Consider the following 23,292-nt stretch of genomic DNA (forward strand, 5'->3'; position numbering starts at 1 on the left):
TGCATTTTATGCAATTGTAATCAAAGTACGTACAGTTTTGCTTAACACACACATGTGTCTTGATGGGAATTCCTTTTTATGTTGAATACTCAAACGCACATCATATCTACGAATGTATTTGTGTGTCTTGTATATCCCGAATATATGAATAAGCGATGCAATGGCTGGTAAATGTAAAAGCGTGCGAGAGTGAGCGCGTACAGAAGAGTTTTTGGCGTAGCATACACAACACGCTATCTTTTCTGTATAAACTTTCTCAATAAAATAATGACAGACAGGCTTTTCGATGAATAAAAAACACTGTGCGCACTCTTCTTTTCTTAATGCACATACTAAACGACAACTAGGTATGTGCAGCAGAAGCAGCAGCACCAGCATCGCCAATTCCATGTTCCATCATCAGCAAAAATATACATATTACTTTATGTGTATGCGGTTACGTTGGCATTGAGTTTATGTTTTAAATAACTACAACATTTTATCATTTTGTGTTATCATCATTCATAAGCACATATATGCCATATATCGCATACCAAACACGATATGCTTTCCACACAAATTGCAATTATAATAAAACATAATATTGTCGGTGCTCTGGAGACAAACAGACAGACAGACAGACATAAAGAACGAAAGCCGACTCAGTTTGGGCCGGTGAAATGACAAAGAGAGAGAGACACACACAGAGAGAGAGAGAGAGAGGGAGAGAGAGAGACTCCGTGAGAAAAGAGAAGAGAATCGTATGCTTGCAGTAATGGATGATAAAGAAAAGAAGAGGTCGTGTCCGTTTGAAAAAAACATATTGCATGTTGGATCGCCATATAGATTTAATATACAACAAATATCGATAAATGTCTAATTTTCTTTCACATTTCATAAATTTATATGCTCTCTCTCCCTCCTTCTTCATTTCCACACACACATAATATGCGAAGAAGAAAAAACTGTCGGTCTCTCTTGTCTCTTGGATCATTCAATGCACATAACGTGGCTGATGGCAAAAATAGGGCCAAAACAATTTTATATCAAATTTCCATTTCATTTTATTTTCTTTCATTTCACCATAAAATTGAGCTGCAACGACAGCCAACTGCAATGTAACGTATATTGTGTGAATGTTGCAACAATTAGTTTTATTGCTTTTTTGTTGAGTCCGATGAAAATTTTTACGAAAGACGGATGGAAAAATTAGTACATCTTATGCGATATATATAAGTGGCACACACATCACGTAATGGTAGCACTACGAGAGTTCATGCTCACATATCGCCTGTAGAATTAGCAACGTAATAATGCACTTGCACATACATCATCGCTTTGATGTGGCAACATGAGTAACTAAAATGAACCAAACGAATGAATGCGAACGAGCTTCGAATGCGAAATCATGCACATTTTCTTTTGTTCACACAAACACACACGATTCTTACCGATTGCGATTCAAGCACCGTACCACTGTATGTTCCGCTCATCATATATACCGTTCGTATAATATATGATACATATGCGTATGCATCAGGACCCGAGGCGGCCAACATCGTGTTTTCACCATTCGTGAAATTTCTCTCTTTCTTTCTCATTGTCGACCATGTTGTTGCCATGATTATTATTATAATAGTATTCTTTTCCTTTTGCATTTTATGTAATCACAAAACTTCGCTCTTTTGCTTTCCCTCTCTCTCTCTCTCTTTCTCTCTCCGTTGAATTGTCCATTCATTTTATGATGTGCTCACATTCCAACCATATGGCTATTATGCGTTTTTATTATGTTTCCTTATGCTCCATTGGTTTGGACTCTCATTTTCGTTCAGATATAAAATACCAATTTTAAATGGTCATTTGATAACGGGATACTTGGATAAAATGACGTGATTTGGGAATTATATGTAATTTCCAAGCAAAATTATTGCAACTATTGATATTAAATGACACAAAAAAGAACAGTATGAAAATCGGTTTTAATTTGACGACCAAACCTTTTTTCTTTCCTTTTTTCATCAAGCGTTCAGAAAGACATACATTTATGCGAGCAATTGAATGATGCTTGCATCATTTGATGCACATCGCTAGTGCTTTCGTTGTGCGTTCGGAGAACTTCGTGCGCTGCCGAAGATCCGAATGTATGGCGACAGCACAATCGATGCGCATCAAATGATGCAAGCATCATTCAATTGCTCGCATAAATGTATGTCTTTCTGAACGCTTGTTTTTCATTTCATTCAAAATGTCAGTGAAAGATTCCACATTCAAAATGTGATGAATGAAGCGATTTTTTTTCTATTTCTGTATTCTCTGTCTGTATGATGATAAAATGGAATAAAAAAGAATGCAATTTCAATTATCTGTCGTCCAATCTGTACCGATTGATAAAAATATAACATATATCAACAATGTGATGCAATACCATTGCGCGCACTGTCAAATGATTCAACGCAATTCTCTTGCTTGCATTTTTGTATAGGTTTTGTTTTGCCGTACACTCGTCAAACACATATTTTGATCGTGTTGTCGTGTGAGGGGTACGTGCCAGAATGAAAATTCCATACATTAAATAAATGAAAAAAATTTCATTGAAAAACCGATTTTATATATCACGCCAATGCAATATTTGATGATATTTGATGACGTGCATGTAATAAGACACGGGGGACCAAAATAACCTTCGGCAAAGTTTATTTTTATGTACTTTATCTCTCTTTTTCGTCTCCCATGCCTTCCTTCTGTTTGCGATCATTCCTCTGTTTGAAGCCAAAATGTAAACGTCAATTATTCAATTCAATTGAAGCGAAATACATCCAACATCCAAGTGTATATTAAAGCTTTGATCCACTGCTGGATTGAGCACAAAAAATCATACAAGCAAATATATTTTCATGTACATATTGTGCGCACAAACATTCATTTAATGTTTTTTTATAGATATGACGAATGCAATGCACTTCGTGAATAGATTTATTTTCGCTCTCTTGGACGGAGACGCATACAGCAATTATCTCTCTTTCTCTTAATCGCAAACATTGTCTGTTGTGTTGCGTTCATTTCTCTATCTTCTCGTATGACCGAAAATATGCATGCAATTCACAATTCACAACATTTACATGCCAACATCGCGGTGACACTAACTGCATAAACGGTAATAAACTGTTTGGCTTTGAGTCATAATTGTCTTAAGGAAAATCCGGAACGGAAACGTAAAAAAGACGACTAAGACGACAGATTTAAAATGGAGGAAAAATTAAGTGAAAACAAAGGAATTTACTCCACACTTTGATATAAAAATGAATTCTTCATTTTGCCAAGAGCATTCGATGCGTGTGTGTGTGTGTGTGTGTGTATGTGATGTGTCAACATAATTGTACGCGATGTCGTTTTTCACAGAGAAATTCTCAGCATCGTCACAAAAAAAGAAAGAAATAAAACTACTATGGGGGTTGTTGTTTGTGTGACGTTTAAATGGTGTATTTTTTTATTCATATAAAGCTCAAAATATGCCCCGGAGACATGATGGCTTGTACCCAACGCCATATCTATTCAGTTGCGGCGACATTTTCATGCGAAATAATTATCTATTATTAATTTTCTAGACTAGCAATATTCTGCTATTTCTTTTCTTTTTTTATTTTGCAAATACCTTTGGCTAACGAATTCAAATATGTGGAATTCAGTATCTTGATCACCATGGAAATCTGATTCGTTGAAACGAAAATAAAGAAAAGCCACATACCTTCCATCGGATCGAATGAATGTGTTGGTGATGCTGTTGCGTGCGTATGTCCACAACATGCATTGCATTACAATTCTTTGTCAATTTTCTTTGTTACGTAAAATCCAGTTTTATTTGCCTTTATTTCATATTCAGACAATTGTTTTGCTCGTCGCATTAGTTTTATTTGCATGCTTTGACTTTTTTATATATAAATAAAAATATATATGTTTGGTATATGTGGGTGTATGTGCTTCGCTTACACTCAATGAGATTGAATACAATTTCCATATTTAAGTATTAAAATGCCATGGAACCTAGTGAACCAACGAAAAGAGTGAACGAATCAACGTGCAAGCTGAAGGTTATATTTTTTCGCTCCATCTCTCTCTTTCTTTAAACAATTTTCGTGTGTGTGTGTGTGTGTGCATCACCGCAATTCATTCATTCTGTAATGTCATCATTTATCGGGCATTGCTCGAAGCTTCAAGCGATTTAGTTACTAGTATCAAGTCGAAATTGAATCGAATGGCTGAACACCGTCGTCTGGAGCCCGATTTGAGCAAAGGAGCACGGCGAACGTCAACGAAATGAGAAACGAATTTCAAACTATTTAGTTTTATCGCTGGTTTTATGTTACATTGCGTCTTAGCATTCGTTTTCCTTTTCTCCTCTTCTCTGCTCTTCGGAATGACGTCTTGTTCCTTACGGGGTTTCCATCTTTTCTTGCATTCCGAGCGCTGCATTTCATTCCAATTTCTTTTTCGTTCGTTTTTTTATGTGTATGTGTGTGTGTGTGTGCTTTGCTGTGGTGGAACTCATCGTATTTTCAGGTTCGTTATGTATCATGGCATTTTCATTGCAAAAATGGTTATATTGACTTTGTTTGTCGATTTCGAGCTGCTTCACAAATCTGATGATGAAAATAACGCGCACATTGCACCGAAGAGAGTTCAATTGAAAGTCAAATAAGACAATAGATTGACGGTCGTTTGATAGCAGTAAGATAGGGAACGAGTGTGTGACACGAAAAATTTATAATCAGATGGCAAAGGACAAATCGGAGCTAACCTTTTCGAATCAAGCGACGCGATCAAGGGAGAAGAAAAAACCGTTCAAATCAACATACGAACAAACGAAACGAAAACCAACAACAACTAACAATGACGATTGCAACGATTGAACAAAACATTTAAGAAAATATACCATTGAAGGAGTCCCGAATGCGCAATCACACGATGCGATAAAAATCGATACTTAAAAGCCGTATAAAAGGAGACAAACGATATCTACGAATCATATAAATACCGGATAAAAAGCAAACAAAACCAATTTCTATTTTCTGCTCTCTCTCTCTCTCTCTCTCTCTCTCTTTCCTTGCATTTTGTCGTCAAAAAAAAACTGAACAGCTCGCAGGTGTTCGGTGTCGTTCCCATTCCAATGGTTCATTTCGAATTGTGTAAATATGCTCACACAAACTAAATACTGCTATGAAGAGAGAAAGCCTGATTTTGCCTACAGCCAGCTTTTTTGAATTGACTCTCGAAGCGATCCCAATAACGACGAACTCTTGCATTAATGAATTTCAATATGAAGCATGGTTAACTTGTTATTGTGACAAAACTATTTGAATAAATTTTATACGACGAACAAAAAAGAAATAATGCTGGCGACAAAAAACTGACTGATAAATGGAATTACATTGCTACCTACTAAATTAACTAAAAGTCTAGTAAAAGCGCCAGCAATTAATATAATAGTTTCAGTTTTCAGTTGAAAAGTTTTTTGGTTCAATCCTTTTCTTTCCATTCTTTTCCATTACCATTGATCATGTCGTGCTCATTTCATACCAATGCCAAACTGAAAACGATTTGTTTCAAACAACTGGCAATATATATTTTACTGCGAGCAAATTGAGCGTTTGAATAGTATCATCATATATTAAAGGCAATTGTGTGAATGCATAAGTTTCTGAAATGTGATAGTATGTTTCGGATACATACTGGCTTAAATTTTCAATAGATTTTGAGAAAATTCTGTTTACATTCGCAGCTTTTGTGACAATATTTGCTTCACTAAAGCCAATTATATCTTCAGCACTTGGGTTGTTTGGCCAAGATAAAAGATTCAAATGTTTTGGAAATGTTTTTTTTTACTTGTTCACCACGACGACGATGACAGCAAGCTAGTTAATTCTTAAACATTGAAATGTGATCGCATAAATAAAATTTTAAGTACGAAAAACAAGAAAGAAAAAGCAAGAGAGAGCGATGTAAGTGTGTGAAACGGTAGCACTGATATTTCAAGATTATCTATTATTCAAGATGCGATTGTCGATTCTTCAAAACTCTATTCCTTCTTTTTTGTTTTGCTTTGTTTGCGATTTTACTATTTGCGAGTGAATTGAAAGTGATCCTTCGAAATGCCATAGAACTGAAAACTTGTGTGTGTGTGAATGTGAATGTAATGTGCTCGATGCATTATTTTTTCCAGCACTCCACAAACAAATATTGTACGATGATTGAGCGCGAAAATAAAAAGTCAAACAGAAAAAAGTCGAATGGAAAAGTATCAACAACAGCAATGTTTGCATATACACACGAACAAAAAATAATCGAAATCGAAAGCTAAAGCAAATTCTTTGTAAAAGATTTTTTCACGTTTTTTTTATGTTCGTGTGACAACAGAATAACATCGTCAACAATAAGTGGAAAAAAATGCGTCCACTTTTAACAAAATTTACGTATTAACCGCTTCGACAGCCAAACAAATGAGATGACTATGGCCGATGTAGCCAAATATTTTCGAAGAGATGGAAAAAGGTTCAATGCGACGAAAATCACATTTTCGCTCCTTATGCTCTCTGTTCGATTCCTTTGTATATACGTTCCATTCATATTGGGTTCGTTTCAGTTTTTTTCCCGTCTATTGCCTATTTTTCTTCGTTTTCTTGATGCTGTTGAAATAATTCGTTACGTGCGCGCTTTTTTTCTCTTCTCGTTTTTCTTTTTTCGATTTTCATTCTCTCGTTTCGACTTCTGCTTCGTTCGTTTTTGGTTTATTTGTTTGACACTCTTTGCGTACCATTTCACTTTTTGGCTCTTATTTACGACAGTTCTTTAGTGGAAGAGAGCGACAAACATGTACCAAACCCATATGCGAAAGAGATTTTGAGTGTTTGTGAATGTGTGTTGAATGTGAAGTTTTTGTTATTGTTACGTTCATTTCATTTCATAAACGGGGTGAGAGCGAGCGAGCGTGAATGCAAGCACATCAAACCATTATTTGGGTGTATGTGTACGAGGCGCGCGCGAGTGTTTTGTATTAAAAAGTTGTGTGTGTGTGTGTGTGTGTGTGTGACAATTCTTGACTCTTGATTTCAATATATCCCATTTGCCTTTTCTCACATACTAACGAGCAATCGTGCTGTTTGCCATATTTTTACTTTCGATTTCGAGCAAGCACGGCAGTCATCTAGCAGACGAGAAAACGTGGCATCGTTTTGGGTTGCTAAGATTATGCTTTTTTTTCTCTCCTGTTATTGTTGTACCCTGGTTAGGCTCTCATTGGATTTCACACATGAAGAGAATATATGTGCCCTGTACACACGCAAAAAAAAAAAAAAAACAAACAACAACGTGTATATCTTGAACACACAAAATAGCACGAGCGATGTGCATAAAAATTCGGAATTGGAGCATGTATTTCGATGAGATGTGACAATGACAGACAGTGAAGAATACCAGAATTTGGGGATGAAAATGGCAAAAAAACGAACGACCGAACAAACAACAAACAAACAAACAAAATAAGAAAAATGAAGATGTAAAATGGAAATCGTGCACTGGAATGGTATTTAGAATGCGTATAGCATATGCGGCTCCCAATGAGCTTTTGCTATATTGAAGTGAAAATATATTTATTATTATGGAGAACAGACGCATAAAAAACCAACATTCAACTCACTCGCTCGACTGACTTTCAGTGAGTTTGAGCGTTACGAATTGGTCGTAAAGTCGTTGTCAACTGAGAGCGATCGGCTCAAGAAGTAACGAAAAAAAACTGTATTCACTTAATCCATCTTTTTAGCCACCAAACTGATATATACGCAATAAAAACCATGAACGAAAGGAAAAAGAAAAACAAAGGAAAAATATTCGTTCTATTGGCCATCGCTTTTTTTTGGGGGGTATCTTATTTTTATCCATTCATTCATATGTACTATAATTTACGCGAAAACACGGACACACATTTTGCACGCACACTTGTCTACCCAAAATGTCTATTGCATGACAAAGATGGCAACAGAGAAGAGAGAGAGAGAGAGAGAGGCAAATTGATGCGAAGCATAATTTACGTGTGAAGATTTGATGAAAGTTTATGCGGGGGACGGCGGCGAGTGGGATGGAGTAGGTAAGAATGTGAAGTGAACATGTTTTGCTTACACTGTGCATCGGACAGATATTTTTTTACATATATGAAAACGAGTATTTCAAGTACATAAAATTTATTGTTCGCATACATGTTCACACTTATGCTTGCATGCATCAACTCAAACAGCATGAAATGAACGGAGTGAAAAGACGAAAATGAGCGTAATGCTTGAAAAACAATAATCATAACAGTGACACACAAATACACTTTTTATATGCGGCGCATTCCATTTAAAGTACACCCGGAACGGCTCGACACATCACACTCGGTTACTTCACTTTTTGTTACTTACGGCCGAATAAACTAAACAAATAAATGAAAACAAAAAAAAGTGCACGAAAAAAAGAAAAGAAGGAAACAAATGTGCCAAACGAAAAGAAAATGAATTCACGTTCTCACATAGTAAAGATATGCGCGCGTGAACATGTAGCAATTTACATAAATCATAAAATGTTATTACAAAAGCGGCAGCGGTGGCGGCAAAAGAGCAAGTGAACGAAGATTCGTGTGTATTTCGCTCTTTTTTCTTCTCTCTTTTTTGTTGTTGTTGTTTTGCTCAACATAGTGAAAATTTCATGCATCCCATCAATCCCTGGATCAATTTATGTCGTTTATTACGATAGTTATATGATTTCGTTTTCATTCCATTGCTTACTGGCGCTTTGTTTTCTTTTATTTGTAACTCAAGTGTGTGTGTGTGTATGCGAGCTTCATATCGCATAGATAATAACCGAAATCTATCTTCTTCAATGCGTCTTGCGATTTCAATGCAAATGAACATCTCGAATGAATTTCAATTGGAATTTCGTGCGCACTTGTTTTTTTTTTATCTCCGTTCATCTTTTTAACGCTGAATTATTTCGCCATAGCTACCCATTACATATTATACAAAAACATTTTCAATACAAATTACATAAAAAAATGTGAAATATACGTCTGCACTTAAGCTCAAAAGATGATTTACGTCTAACGAGTAATAAATCATCATTTTACTGTGCTACTTACGTTTCGTTTTTTATATATTTTATTTTGGCTGAAGGAGCCACTTTTCAAAATTGTTGGCGCAAATTAGCTGACGAGTTTTTTCTCCACACGTAAACGCTCTGCAAAAAAAAAAAAAAACGGGAAACTTGAGAAAAGATAGGAACAAAATTCGGATGTCTCGTCAAAAGATGCTTTAATTCAATAGAAAATGAACTGATGAAACCTATTAAATGGATAATTTTACAGATTCAGACCACCTTAATTAAATCATATACAAATTGAATTTTTTATGTCATTCGGTATTTTCTGTTTATTTATGTCGGTTGCCAGACAGTGATTGGGGCTAGTATTTCTAGAATAGTCTCTTTGAATTGCATACTGCCCTTCCTCTCAATCTATGTTGCAAACCAGACGAATGTTATTTAGCCTCAACAACGTCTTAATGTCCATCATCAATTTTACAACATCTTTCAAAGTAACAATCACCACTTTTTCTGGTTTATCGTTAATCGAAGTATTTTGGTTTTTTTTTTTCTAAGATAGAATAAAGACAACATCGTCGAAAATGACTGTTACTTAAGACTCTACTAATCAGTGATTTTAGTTTACCAAGGAAAATTGTCGCATGAAACGTAATTGTCTACAATTTAAGCAAACCGTCTAATTTGATACAATTTATTTTTTTATTTTAACTACAGTTAAATAAAAAACTATTCAGAATATTTTCATGAGAAACAACATGTGGCAATGTGGTGTCTACATCACAATTAACATGCCAATCAAAAACAGTTGAAATATCATCTGGGAAAATATATACAAAAAATATAAGAGTTTCAAATTAAATTCATATTTATTATTCGCATCGTTAAATAAATGGGGAATGAAATTGTGCAATTGCTAAATGATGACACATTTTCACATTTTCTTTTGTTGAAAAAGTGCTTTTAGCTCAAGCGCTTGCAGAAAATGACATATTTTTGTGCAAAATATGTAAATTATTTAGGTAAATTGGGATATCAATATTGAGTCCAGCGATGTTTCATTGTTTATTCAGTTATTTTTCAAGAAAAGTGCATTTTGATTAACTTGCTATAATCTCTCATTAAAAAATGAGCAAAATTATCAATAGCACGCAAGTCTTTGTGTAAAATTAAACAAGTTGAAAATAAACTGTAGAGAAAAAAAATGTTATCAAACCCACCAAGACAAAAGCCGGTATCATTTGGCTAACCTTAATCTTCAAGGCATTAACCGAAATAAGAACCGTCATTGCTGGTGTGCCAGTTTTTCTATGAATAAATTTTGGTTGAGTTTTCTGTTTTCATTTTCGCGCAATCATTTCGGACACATTGAAAATGTTCGTTTCTTTTTTTTGTGTGTATTTTGCGTGTCTATCGTCAGGCATCAAATGACTCACTCAGAGGATTAAAACCACACAAATGACATTGTTAAAAACAGATCACAAGAAGTGGAAGAGATAGCGGGACTACAAATCTGAAATAGCGATTTGACGAAAGTAAAAACTTCGTTTGTTTTGTGTGTTTGTGGCACTTTCCAGTTTTTTTTCGCCGGTTTTCATGTGAATTTAATATGAGAGTAGAGCGAAACGGCTACGGCTACGGCTATCTACACAGATGGGACGTCGATCAGCCAAGCCGCAAATGTTTGCAAATAAAATGACGCACTGAACAAACAGATTGTGTTAGTACATTGAGAGAAATGGGGCGAAAGCCGTTAAAAGAATAAAAGAGAGAGTAAATGGTTGACTAAGAAAGTGACAGTGAGTGAGAGTGGAAGAGAGTGAGAAAAATCAAATCATTTCAACATAAAATATGTAAATCGCGTGTTCAAAGTGCAGATTAACAAAACCGGATTGATATCGGCAGTGCATGCAAAAAAAAAAAATTGAGACACGATACGGAAAATAAGTGAATGCGGTTGACGGGGGAAAACAGCATTCAGCATTCAGTGGCGATGCGTGAGAAAAGCCGATTTATGATCAAAAAGAAGTTTAACCATAAAATGTCAAAACAAAAATATCACAACAAAAAACAACAACAACAATTGTGCAAATAGACCGCTATTTGCACTGTTTAATGTGCCATGGCAGCAGTGGAAATGCGTGCAAAACTCGTACACTCAGTACATGAAGATTCTTGTCAGCAAAATATATCATTTGAGTAAGTAGCAAATCTTTTCTTTTTTTCTCTTTTTGCGCCCCTTTTCGTTTTTACTCTCTTCGTTTTTCTGGTTTTTTTCAGTAAAAAATAAAAAGAAGAAACAAGCATCAAATCAACAGCGGAACTACGTTATATTTGATAAATCGATTCGGCATTCAAACACTCAATGGCATAGATTTCAATAAAGTTGCCGCTTGAAACTTTTCCAAGCTATTCGTCGAATTAGCAATTTTTCTTTTTCTTGATAAACTTTGACATTTTTCTTTTGTTGTTGTTTTTCTTGATGCGTTGAATGCGTCGAGTGTTTCATGTCCAAGTTCATGCAAAACATTAGCACAAAGATGCTCAATTTTCGATTCGATTGTCAGTTGTTTTTTTTTTCTCGTTTGCAAAAAAAAAAGAAGAGAAACCAAATGTCAGCAAAAATCTCTTATATCTCGTGTGTTTATATTCATGCTTGTCGTAAAGGAAACAATGCACGTTTCAAAGCAAATAAACACACACACAACAGCAACGGCGCACCAACAACGGAAACAATGCAATCAGTGAACTTCTTAATTTATCTGTTATCTTTCGATAATTTATATTCTTTTGGGTTTGGCGTGATCCGTAAAATCGTGTGTATTGCCTTGACGTTTCGGCTACCGTGTTCATTGTATTGATTCTTCGCTCTTTCTTTTTGTTTCTGTTTTGTTTGCTGTGTAGTTGCGACTGAATCGAAGAGCCAATTCGACATGCAGAAATTGTTTTTGATTGGCACACAAACATTTACTTTATAAACATGATTACGGTTCAACTTACGAAAACAACTGGATTTTGTCTACCATTGACATGAGTTGTTTATTTTACAATGTACATAAATCCGATATCTTTGTTAAATTCGTATTCGGCCTATGGTCGAATCCATCGAATAGAAAAAAAAAATACCAAATGATATTTACGAAAACGAAATGAAAGAAGAAAGCACACATTTTTGAATTGGAATTTGCATTGACGCGATGCGTTTGCATTGCCAATGTGTGTGTATGTGTTTATTTGTGCACGATGTCGATGGCTATAGCCATTGTACATGTTTCAATCTTTATTATTCGTACATCGCAATCAAAAGACGCCGCTTTGAAACGTGACATACTAAATAAAAGAAATTGTTGTCGAACAAAAGCAGACGAAAACACACAAAACAAAAGCCGATGTACACGAATAATGAATCGAATGAACCCAACTGCAATTGAACAACCAACAAAATGAACACAGCCATCAACCGTGCGCACACAAATACAATGTGGAAACTCTGTGATAGCGGCTTATTTTTTACTCGAAGAGAAAAGTGGAAAAACTGTTTTTCTGTTCACTTTCAGTCAATTTAATTTGTGCGGTTCCATAAAATGCCTTATGTGGTGCACGCGCGAATTACCATAACCACCTCCTCACATATACGGGCACAAATCTATCAAGCATTCTCTTAAGATATAAACGCGCTATCGAGGAAAACAAACGAAAAAAAAGGGAACATGGAATCGCTAAGAAGAAATTATCAAGAAGTTTATTTCGCAATGACGAAGAAGAAAAAGAAGAAGAAAAAAATCCACTTGCTTATCTAGATGTTTGCGCTCAAAGAAAAGTTTAAGTATGCACACAAACAATCAGATGCTGCAAATAGTTACAAGCACACAACACATGGTTATGTTGAAAAAGTGACAGAAGGAAAAATGTTGAACGAATTTCGAGACAAACTGTGTTGTCATTGCAGATTTCAGAAGTTGAACTTAAGCGCGAAAACAAGTAATGATAATAAACACAATGCAGACTAGCACCAACCCTCCACATACACACGGGCGCGCACGAATTAAAACAAAACTAATTTCATGGAGTGCTTCGAATCAATTTTGCGTTCAAATTTATTTTGCACTGCTTGTCATTCACGCAATGCATCAGTGATTTCAATCGAACACATGAATTTATCTCATTTTACTTTGAACAGACTCTGGCATCAACCCAACATTCTCGATGTCAATGGAAAATCATATAAGTATCGGCACCCAGATTCAGTTTAGCATTTGATCAATCAGCGATACGCACCGTAAGGGAATTTTATTCTCTTTTGCATCGGTTTCTTTTCCCATCTTTCGACGAAGAAGAAGAAGAAAAAAAAGTGAAAAAAAGAGTCAAAGTTCTATTTTTCGATTGAAAAGGGATGATAAAAGTATTTGAATTTTGATTGGATATTGAAGTCATGTCTTCGTTGTTTTTCAGACACACACACACACAAAGATTAATATATTTATGGAGATGGTAAAGGACATACATTGATTTATGAACACATTTATGACTAAAGTTCATGCAACGAATGTTTCACATTCTTCGTTCACACGTAAACCATTGACGTAAACTAATGGTATTTCCATCGAAGAAAAAGCAGCGTGAGGAGCGTAAAATGTGCTTCAACATTTGCCTCACAATCACGATATTGAACAGTGATCTTGTTCGTTTTTTTAACTCTTGTTGTAGATGCTATCTACGTTTCGCTTCTTGGCCGCCAACGGCATGAATTTCTTTAAAACATTTTCAGCTCCGAATGGATTGAAAGTCAATCCCTCTTGTGATCCATGAGTACAATGTGACAAATGGTTCGACTCAATTTACAGATGCGTTATTATTCTCTTTTTTTTTTTTGAAACGAATATTTACTCGTAACGAGCACGCCAAGCAAATTGTATAAGCGCCCTGTTCCTGCAGTCAGCGATCATTCAAAATATACGTTTCGTTCATCTCGTTCATTCATTCGCATGAAATTATTCCCTCTTATTCATTTTAAAAAAAAAACGAATAAAGGTGTACAAGCATCACGAGTGGAAATGTTTTCATTTCAACACTATTTTCAGTCTGAACGAAAAAGAGAGAGAGAGTATGAGAAAATGACAAGAAATCTTTCTCATTTCATTCAGACTCACACCTGAAAACACACTTTGACACGTGTTGAAACGTACAAAAATTTATTGTGCTGAGAACCATTTGAATTGTCATATCTAAAATGTATTTTCTAGTTGTATTGGCGGCGGTACTGATAATTCGTTTGAAACAAAAGAAGAGAAGAAGAAAAAAAATACGCAATGTCAAAATAAGAGCGAACAAACGAATGGTTACGAAGAAATATGGATTACATATGGCAAAATGAAAATACGAAATGTTAAAATATGAAATATGAATACGCACACACGCTCACACATCTTTCAGCAATCAGGCTTTTGGAGGCTGTGCTGAGAACAAACGAGCAAAAGAAAGTGAGAAATATTTCTTTTTTTTTTGTTATTTATTCATGAATGTATTTTGCATTTGCTCAGAAATTGTGCCACATGCCATATCACCATATCGACTGGTTGAAATACTAAATTTATCACAAAAGAAAACGCGTGCACACTGTTGAAGTTTCCATGTTATTTCATCAGAGAAACTTGTGCGCGCCACTTTTTCCTGACACCAGGTTGCCGCCTATCACATGCTTAAACGCTTGTGCGCTGAAATTGTGTGTGTGTACTCTGTTAACAATGTAGTTATGGTTTGTTGTGTTTCTTCTTTGCCTCTTGCTTTTTCTTTTTTTTCACCCGGTAAAATGTTCGTTTCTCAGGTTAATTTAATACACCTTGATGCGGTAAACCCGAAAAAATTGGTTATAAGGAACTGGCTTCAAGCTGTTGACTTATTTTTTTTCTGTTACGGTACCCGCACTCTCTCTCTCTCTCTCTCTCTCTTCTGTCTTTTTGTATGATGGCAAAATATGCCAAAAATGCACGAAATTCACACTTAACGTGTCGATAACAACGCTCTGGTTTCAAAAATAAAAGTGTATATTACTTAGAGTTAGTATTACCAAATAGATTAAATTGCAATGTAATACTGTTATTAATTTGTTGTTGCTGTGGGAGCACACGTGCTGAAGATTTCCGTCGTTTCATGTGAGACATACAACGCCTAAACACAAAAGGCACAGTGAATTGAATGAGCGAGAAAGAGGTGTGAGTGACGAAGCTAGGGAGTTAAGCAACGGTGTCAAAGTGTCTATATCACCATTTCATCTATAGTTTTTGTGGTTTTTAAAAAGAATTTTTTTCTCGTTTTCTCCCTTTCTTTTATTTGATGTTGAATATGATTCGCGGAATGGAATGCAAAAATGATTCGAGAGATACCCTTTCATTTTGATTTTATCACTCTTTTGAGGATATAAACGGGAATAAAAAAATACTCATACTAGCATGTCATTTATGTTATATGATCCAACGTAGATGTGTAATGATATTGAAAAGACACTTGTGAATTGAAAATCGGCTTTGATAAAAAAAAACGTAGACACACACAGAGAGAGAAAGAGAGAATGAGAAAGGCAGCAAAAGAACGCATCATTTACCTGAGACCTAACTATGCTGAGATTGCAGCCGTACACACAGCACATACGTGTTTTTGGTATGAGAAAAGGATGTGACGCGGTGTTTTTCTTCTTCTTCATGCTAGTTGCTTTGCCAACTAATTTAAAATACTCTCGATGATACGAACTTGAATTTCACATATTTGTCACAGCATTAAATTACCAACACGCACCCACGAGATACGATGAACTGAATTCTCAGAGGTTGCATTTTTATTTCTCAGCACTCGTGCGCTCATTTTTACATTTTCCTAAAGGATGAAGTGCATGTGAAAAGTCTGTATCTACCATATTTGTCATTTATTATAGCATTTTTTGTCGGTTTGCCTATTCATCGTCGTTCGCACTCGCATATTAAATTTGAAATGCGTGTGGCTTACCACATTCTGTACTAGCTCTATGCTGAGAAGCATCAAAACATGCGACTCACTTAAAAAATTAGATAACGAAGTGAAGCATTCGAATGATTTCTTCAACTGTGTAATCAACGCTTTCGACGTATACACTCTTTCAATATATTATTAACTGAATGTGTGATAAAGCGAAGTAGCATTTTTTTTTTGTTTCATCGTTCTCTAAAAAGAAACCGAAATGAATACCAAAATAAAATTATTTTTCTTCTATTTAATTTTCTTTTTACCGAATTTATCCGCTTCAGTTTCATATATACCTACTTGCATAATTTACATTCTACATTTTGTGGTACAGCCATCTCGCATTCTATTTCTAACTACTTGGAAGTGTGTTTCGTTGTTTCGTTCATTTTCTCTAAAAAAATTATGTTGGCCGCATTTTTCGCACAGTGAGTAACGAGGAAAAAAAGCTCATTCGTGCCCAGATACAGAGAGGAAGTCCCGTCAAATATCTATTATATCTATTTGTGCATCTATTTATCTTATTTTTGTTGTTATAGTTTGCTTTTTTGACAATATGATTTATAGCGCTCAACACGCAACAAATACATATACATAAATTTTATGTGCTCGATATATCGTATACGTTCAGTGTGCGCTCTTTTTTCGCAGTGCTTTTGATGGTTTGTCTGTGGGTGTTTTTTTTTGTTCTTCTTTCTTTCTAGTAAGTAGATTCTTCGGTGTACTTTTTTTTTCGTTTCGCTACAGTCGCCAGTGTAACAGTTCTCTCTTTCGTTAGTATGGCATGCTTTTTTCGTATTTAGTTTTGGTCGGATGTTAGCGCTGATTCCTTTTCCCCACATATTTTTTTCTCTTCGCACAACCACGATTTTTGTTTACTTTTATTTTCGATTTGTGTATATATTTCTTTTACTTATGCACTGTCTATAATAAGTCATGGTTTGACTTGGTTTGGTCTTATTCACAGACATCATTTGGTACTAGCTTCCATTGTCGTTGACTTTTTACCAAAAAAAGATTTGAAATGAAGAAGAATGAAGAAGAATTTTCTTGCGCTAGGTTTTCTCATAAGGTATTGCCGCGGAGCGAATATTATTTTCCTTTGCTTAATGGTGCATTCATACATACATGCATAAGCCATGGACGATTGTTCACTAAGATTTCCTAGCTTATTTCTCTTCACAACTGATTTTTGTTTTCATTTTTTTTTACACATTACATTTTACGAGCACATTATGCCATATAACCGACAATATACCTACATCATATATTGAATTTTAGGTGTATATTGATTTTTGAATTTTCTTCTCTTGCACTGTTTTACACCATCAGAGCGCTGTTCTCTCTTTTGCATTTATAATACGCCGCATGCACACACTTCATGATCGAAAGCAAAGAATGAATGTGGTAATGATGAGATGAAGAAAAAAAAAAGGAAAACAAACGCACAGCACATGAACAAGCGAAAGACGAATGAACATAAAAAAAAAAAATAACGAAATGGAAAGAAAAATGCCGGTTTCCTCCTGTTCATCGTCATCTTCGTAGTCACACGGTGCCGGAGCTAAAGCGAAAAATGAAAGCAGAGAGCTTTATTATGTTTTCAATTTTCTTCAAAGTTATGTGTTTTTGCCAGCACTGTTGTGGCCGTCTACGTCAATTCTTGTTTCATTTTACACTGTATGTATATATAAATGGCATAGGCTGTAATGTATGTTTTGCTTCTATTTAAAGACTGAAAAAACCCCCATACACACAGCGTCAAGTGAAAAGACGATTGCAGAGATTGAGCGCGAGAGCGCGTAAATGAAGAAAAAAAAAATTTACGTTCGACTTTTTATTGTGTAATTGCTATGGCCGTGATGCGAAAACTGATTGCACTCTTTGCATGCCCCCCGTTATTCTCTCGTTTGTTCTATTTTTCAATTCGTTCTAATGGAAAAATGTCATACGCTGCATGAAGTTAAATTAATGGCATTTTCACTCATACACAGCAAATTCTACTCATTACAATTTGCCGGCAAGTGAGCGCGTGTACATTTTTCACTGTGCTTCAAAGTCGACACTGCGTATAGTGAATGCTATGTACTGATGAAAATTCCAAAAATACGCTGACAACCTATGCTCACTACTTTTCGCCCATTTTTTTTTCTGGCGAACACTCTTTCCAAAACATCGTGACAAGGATGCAACTTAAATACTTTTTTCATCGACATGTTATGCGTCTCCAAAATAATAAATTGCATTTGAGTGTTTTGTGTTTCAATTTATTCTGTCATTTGCCAACTGTCAAACAACATTCGATAAAAAAACAAAGGAACTTTTCCATCATCATTATACACCCGGGCGGGGTCTTGATTATTATTATCAAAGAGCTATGCTTTTCAAGAGCATTCAAAGGCCACGATCACTCCTCGGAATTTATAATTGGTAAAGCGTCAAAATGTTCAACATAAATCGTTTTGATTAGTTAGGCGTCCATATTTTTCATACCCATCAAAAATTTAATCAAACGCAAATATACTGATTTAATTTAAAAAAAAAAAACGAAAAAATATAATTTTTCCTCGAAATGAATTTCGCTCATTAACTTTCGATGTCCTCAAAGCTCAAGTGTAATTATATGCATTGACTTTGTAATCAAAACAACTGTATAATACAGACGAGAATTTAAATACAGAAATTATTTATTTATGAGTGTCCTTTGCTGTTTGTGTGTACGCTGTTCACTCCATTTGCCGAATCCATTCGTTTGTTAAAACAAATTGAACAGAGGGAATATTGCTTGAATTCTCGTGTTCTTTTTATATGGTAGTATTTTTCGCTTATGTATTCCGAACAGCAGATTCATATTTTATAACTAACATAAAACGTTAAAGGAGATATCAGGTAACAAAAAAAAGAGGAAAAAGACAAACCAATGTTTTGTCCATTGTAATTTCAAACCGTTTCCAGATAGTTTTTTTTTTCTTTATTCGTTTACGATGTGTGCGTTACCTTCTATATCTTTATTTCTCTCTTTTTCATTCACATTTACACACAACAAAACAAAACACGTTTCATTGATGAATGAATGTTTGTTATGCTCTTTATTCTTTCTAGTTGCAGCATTTCTTTCAGTGAATAATAAAGACCACACTTAAAGCAACCAGAGAGCTCACTTTTTTTATTTCATTTTCGTGTGCATTCTCTCTCTCTCTCTCCTGCTGGTTCTGTTTATGTCTATTTCATTATTGTGGTGATTTAAAAGAAAGGGAAAAATATTGGATGCCAACAAAGAATAATATCAGCATTTTTGTGAAAGTAGAAAAATCTCTTAAAATTGTTAAAATATTGATGATTGTCGGTTTGATAGAGTTATGGCATTCAAGAGATGGTAATTGTTATGGCAACCATGAAAAATTCACTCTTCCGATGAAAATGGACACAAAGCAATTGAAAATTCTTTTCAAATGGATAGAATGCGAGACTGCGACAGGTACAATTGTATCTCAATTACTTTAAATCGATATTTGATGAATATTTCTTCACAACGACTTTGAAACATTGGATGATGTCACATTTCTTTTGCCGCACAAAAATGCTTGAAAGTAACAAAAGAAAAAAAAAAGAAAAGAAAACCAATCTCCTATCAATGATTATATTGATTCCCGACATAATTGGTGCTCGAAAGCGAATGAAAATTGTTTCTCAAAAGAATTACAGTCGGCGACTGTTATCAATTTTATAAGTGCAGTGTAATACTTGAGAGAGAAAGAAAAGGGGATTGATGTACTTGAAATCATTCAAACCGTTCAAAGCCAATTCATTGCTATTGCAATATCATGTAGTTCGTTGTAATTAGTCGCTTTTAAATGGATTGGAAAGAGTGCAGAATATATATGCATAATGCAGAGAAGAAGAAAAAAATCGAACGGCTCTTCTTTTTGAATGCACAACAAGATATTTGCGTAGAGGGCAAACACGAAACATAGATGGATGCAAATATGTGCTGTTGTAAAAGTATGTGCGAGAAAATGACGGTATTCACATGGAAGAATATATAGAAAACAAATCGCACAATTTCAAACGATTATGTGCAATTACACGGTTACTACGGTTCAATTAAGTGCTCTCCATTTTCGGGTTGTATTTGTCGTTGTTTTGTTTTGATTATATCGTTTCGTTTTCTTTTAAATGCTTTTGCTATCATCATCATCAGCACGATGACGACGATATTCATGACGATTCGGTTCTTCTGTAGATGATGTTCAGCTTGTTGGACTCCCAGCATCCAAACAACCATTGAAAAACATTATAGTATGCACTTAGTTTATTTGCTCGATTTCTTTTCCGTTTCTTATTGCAACATTATTTTGTTGTGTTTGGCATTGTACAAAATGCCAAAACGAAACTTACAAATGTCTATTTTTACATGTGTACCGAGACTTCAATCCGTCCCTCTCTCTCTCTCTCTCGCTCTCCGTTCTGCATTTCGGGCCAGAGAGCACTTGTTCATTCCTTCATTTGATACAAGCGAGTGGTTCGAGCTCTCTTCACTTCAGTGGACATTTGCATGAACACTTAACTGATTATGTGCTTTGTATTTCAGCGTTTTGTTCTCCTGAATGGCTGAAACTCGTTGCAATAATAAAATTCTTCTCTCTTTTTCTTTCTAGTTCGTTTTTTTTTGGTTGCAATTTGGCTGCTGCCGTTCAAAAACAATTTAACATCTTCACAGACAATAAGCATAAAGAACCTTTCGCCAGTATTCGGAAACAATTTCCAGTAATCAATATCACAAATGATGAAACTTATTCGATTCATTATATTTCGCCACCGTCATTGTCATTGTTGTCACCGTTACCATAGTTAAAAAAAAAAAATGGCTCAAATTGCATTAATGCCATTCGCTTAAACCATTTTCAAATTGGAAAATTTTAGCAGTTACTCGCTTTCCCACTCTCGTGCTTCCTATCGTCTTCATTTCACATCTTATCGTGCAACCGAACACTACATAATTATATAGTTGAACACGAGATATTTCGTTTTTTTTATTACTTACGTAATAATCACTTGCACGTGCGATGCTGTATTGAATGAAAGAGTAAAAAAACACATAACACAAACACAAAGCCACACGGCGTTTATTTATTTTCAATGAACATCATTTAGCGAAGAGAAAAAAAAACAGTGAATTATATCTCACATCAAATGAATGCAACCAAGCAAACAATGCTACACACCTAAAAAAAAGCATCAGCACAAGAAAAAAAAAAAACTAACAACACAAGAAAACGGAAATACAAAGAAAGCGAAGAAATTGTGTTAGTTTTTCTTTTGCCTCAAACTCCAATATACAGACACACAATGTGCTTCAATGTTATACATTCATGAGTTGATTCAATGGCACCGAAGAGTGCAAATTATTTTTTAAGAAAGTGGCTATGAAAATGTGCAGTTTGGGGCTCATTAAGCGTTAATCTGAATGCAGTTTAAAATAAAAGAGCATATGCTTTTATTTTTGCTCGGAAATCGAACATGGCACTTAAAAAAAACATGCAATATGAACACGATGCTCTACTCACAAACGGTTGCTGTGAACCCGTTCAGTTGATCTCATTTTCATTTGGTTGCAAATGCAAAGAGCGATTCATTTATTTCTATTTTTTTCTATCTATCGCTCTCTCTCTCTCTCTCTCTCTCTCTCTCTCTCTTTTGTATGTAATTTCTCATGCTATTGCATAATTGCATCGTTGAGGTAAGCTAGCAGCAATTCGAATGTGTATAATTCTCGGTCGAACTCAATAGAAAGTAAATAGAATTGCATTCAATGGCTTTTGGCAAACGAAGATGTGCAGCAAGAGTCGAGGGCAATAAACAGAAACAAAATGAAGACAGAAACAAAAAAGCGTATAATTCACTGTCTTCAACAAGATTACTCTTGTGCTCTTACCAACAAATATTAATCCATTTCTTTGCACTCTCTTTCGTGCATATTCATTACACTTTCCCGAATGAATCGTTGTACGAGTATATTGTCCATCGAGTCTTCTCGTCGCATTTTCGTTCCCTATGTTTTTGTTTAATCTACCTTTTCTTCATTTCTCCTTTACTCGATTGCGTTCGAATGTCGAATGCTTGACACAAGGGCAATTTTTTTTCATTCTAAAGTAATTCCAATGTTGCAACCGTCACTTCAATGAGCGATAGGTCTTTGTCGTTCGTACACATTGCACAAGCATTTGTTCGCTTGATTCGTCATGTCAATGATGCGGTTGCAATTTAAATTTAATCAAATAAGATACAAAAAGTGTCGACGCGGAAAAGCTTCCAGACAATTTTCACTTAATTAATTAAGAAAACGACGACGACGAATAGCGACAAAGTTGATATTTGTGTGGTCGACCGAACTAAATGCAAGAAACTTTTTTGATTCTTCTCGCTCTTTTTAAGCTCATCTTTACTTCGTTCGCTTTCAAATTGATTGCATGTAAGGTGGAAAGGAAAAAAAAAGGTTCAAAGACAGAGGAAAAATAAAATTCCTAAAAGCGGATTTACCAATCTCTCAGTCGAAAACCTTTCACACACATACACACAAGATGAAAATTTCATTGAGCAGCTAATCGAAACGGTACATTTCCCTCATCGACTTGAAAACTCAATCTTCGCTGATTCAACTTTTTGTATTCTATTTTTGTCTGTCTATTTCTTGTTCTCTCGAATGAACATTGAACCAAAAACAGAGACTTAACTTCCGTGTTGAAGATCGAAGTTTGCATTTTAAAAGTTTATTGAATTGGCGACATTTTCTACCTTCTCTCACTCACTCTCGTTCTCTTTCAACATCTTCATCATAGTCGTTGGAATGGAATTTACCTGGTTACAGGTGCCAACAAGAAATCACAATGGGCAACGAATTTGTATGAGTTAAAATTAAACGGGCCGGGAATTTCTTTGGAAATAAAACGACTACATACATTTCGTTCACATTTGAGTTGTTGTAATTACTCTATGTTGAAAAAAAAAATGATATTGCCATTTTATTTTCAACAAAATGTCCGGTCACTATCATTCGAATCCATTTAAATCTTCTTTTGCTTTTGTAAACACAATATATATTCTTGTGTTTGTGCATTTGCGCACATCGACCATAAACCGGTTTGAAAACGGTAAAATGCTCATTATTGTTTTGTGTGCAAATGGTTGCCGTATAAT

The 23,292-nt window shown here is 35.1% G+C and overlaps 1 protein-coding gene across 2 annotated transcripts in view; it reads right to left on the reverse strand.

Moving 5' to 3' along the window:
- Nucleotides 1–23,292, reverse strand: part of LOC116340041 — a 124,142-nt gene that overhangs the window by 61,819 nt on the left and 39,031 nt on the right. For both annotated transcript variants that reach the window (XM_031766202.1, XM_031766204.1), the window contains exon 2: nt 9,143–9,240. The gene's annotated coding sequence lies outside the window, so the exon portion shown is untranslated. The remainder of the gene's footprint in view (nt 1–9,142; nt 9,241–23,292) is intronic.

This window comes from Contarinia nasturtii, unplaced genomic scaffold (genome assembly GCF_009176525.2).
Source record: "Contarinia nasturtii isolate CC-2019 unplaced genomic scaffold, AAFC_CNas_1.1 Cnas_scaffold_630, whole genome shotgun sequence".
NCBI lineage: Eukaryota > Metazoa > Arthropoda > Insecta > Diptera > Cecidomyiidae > Contarinia > Contarinia nasturtii.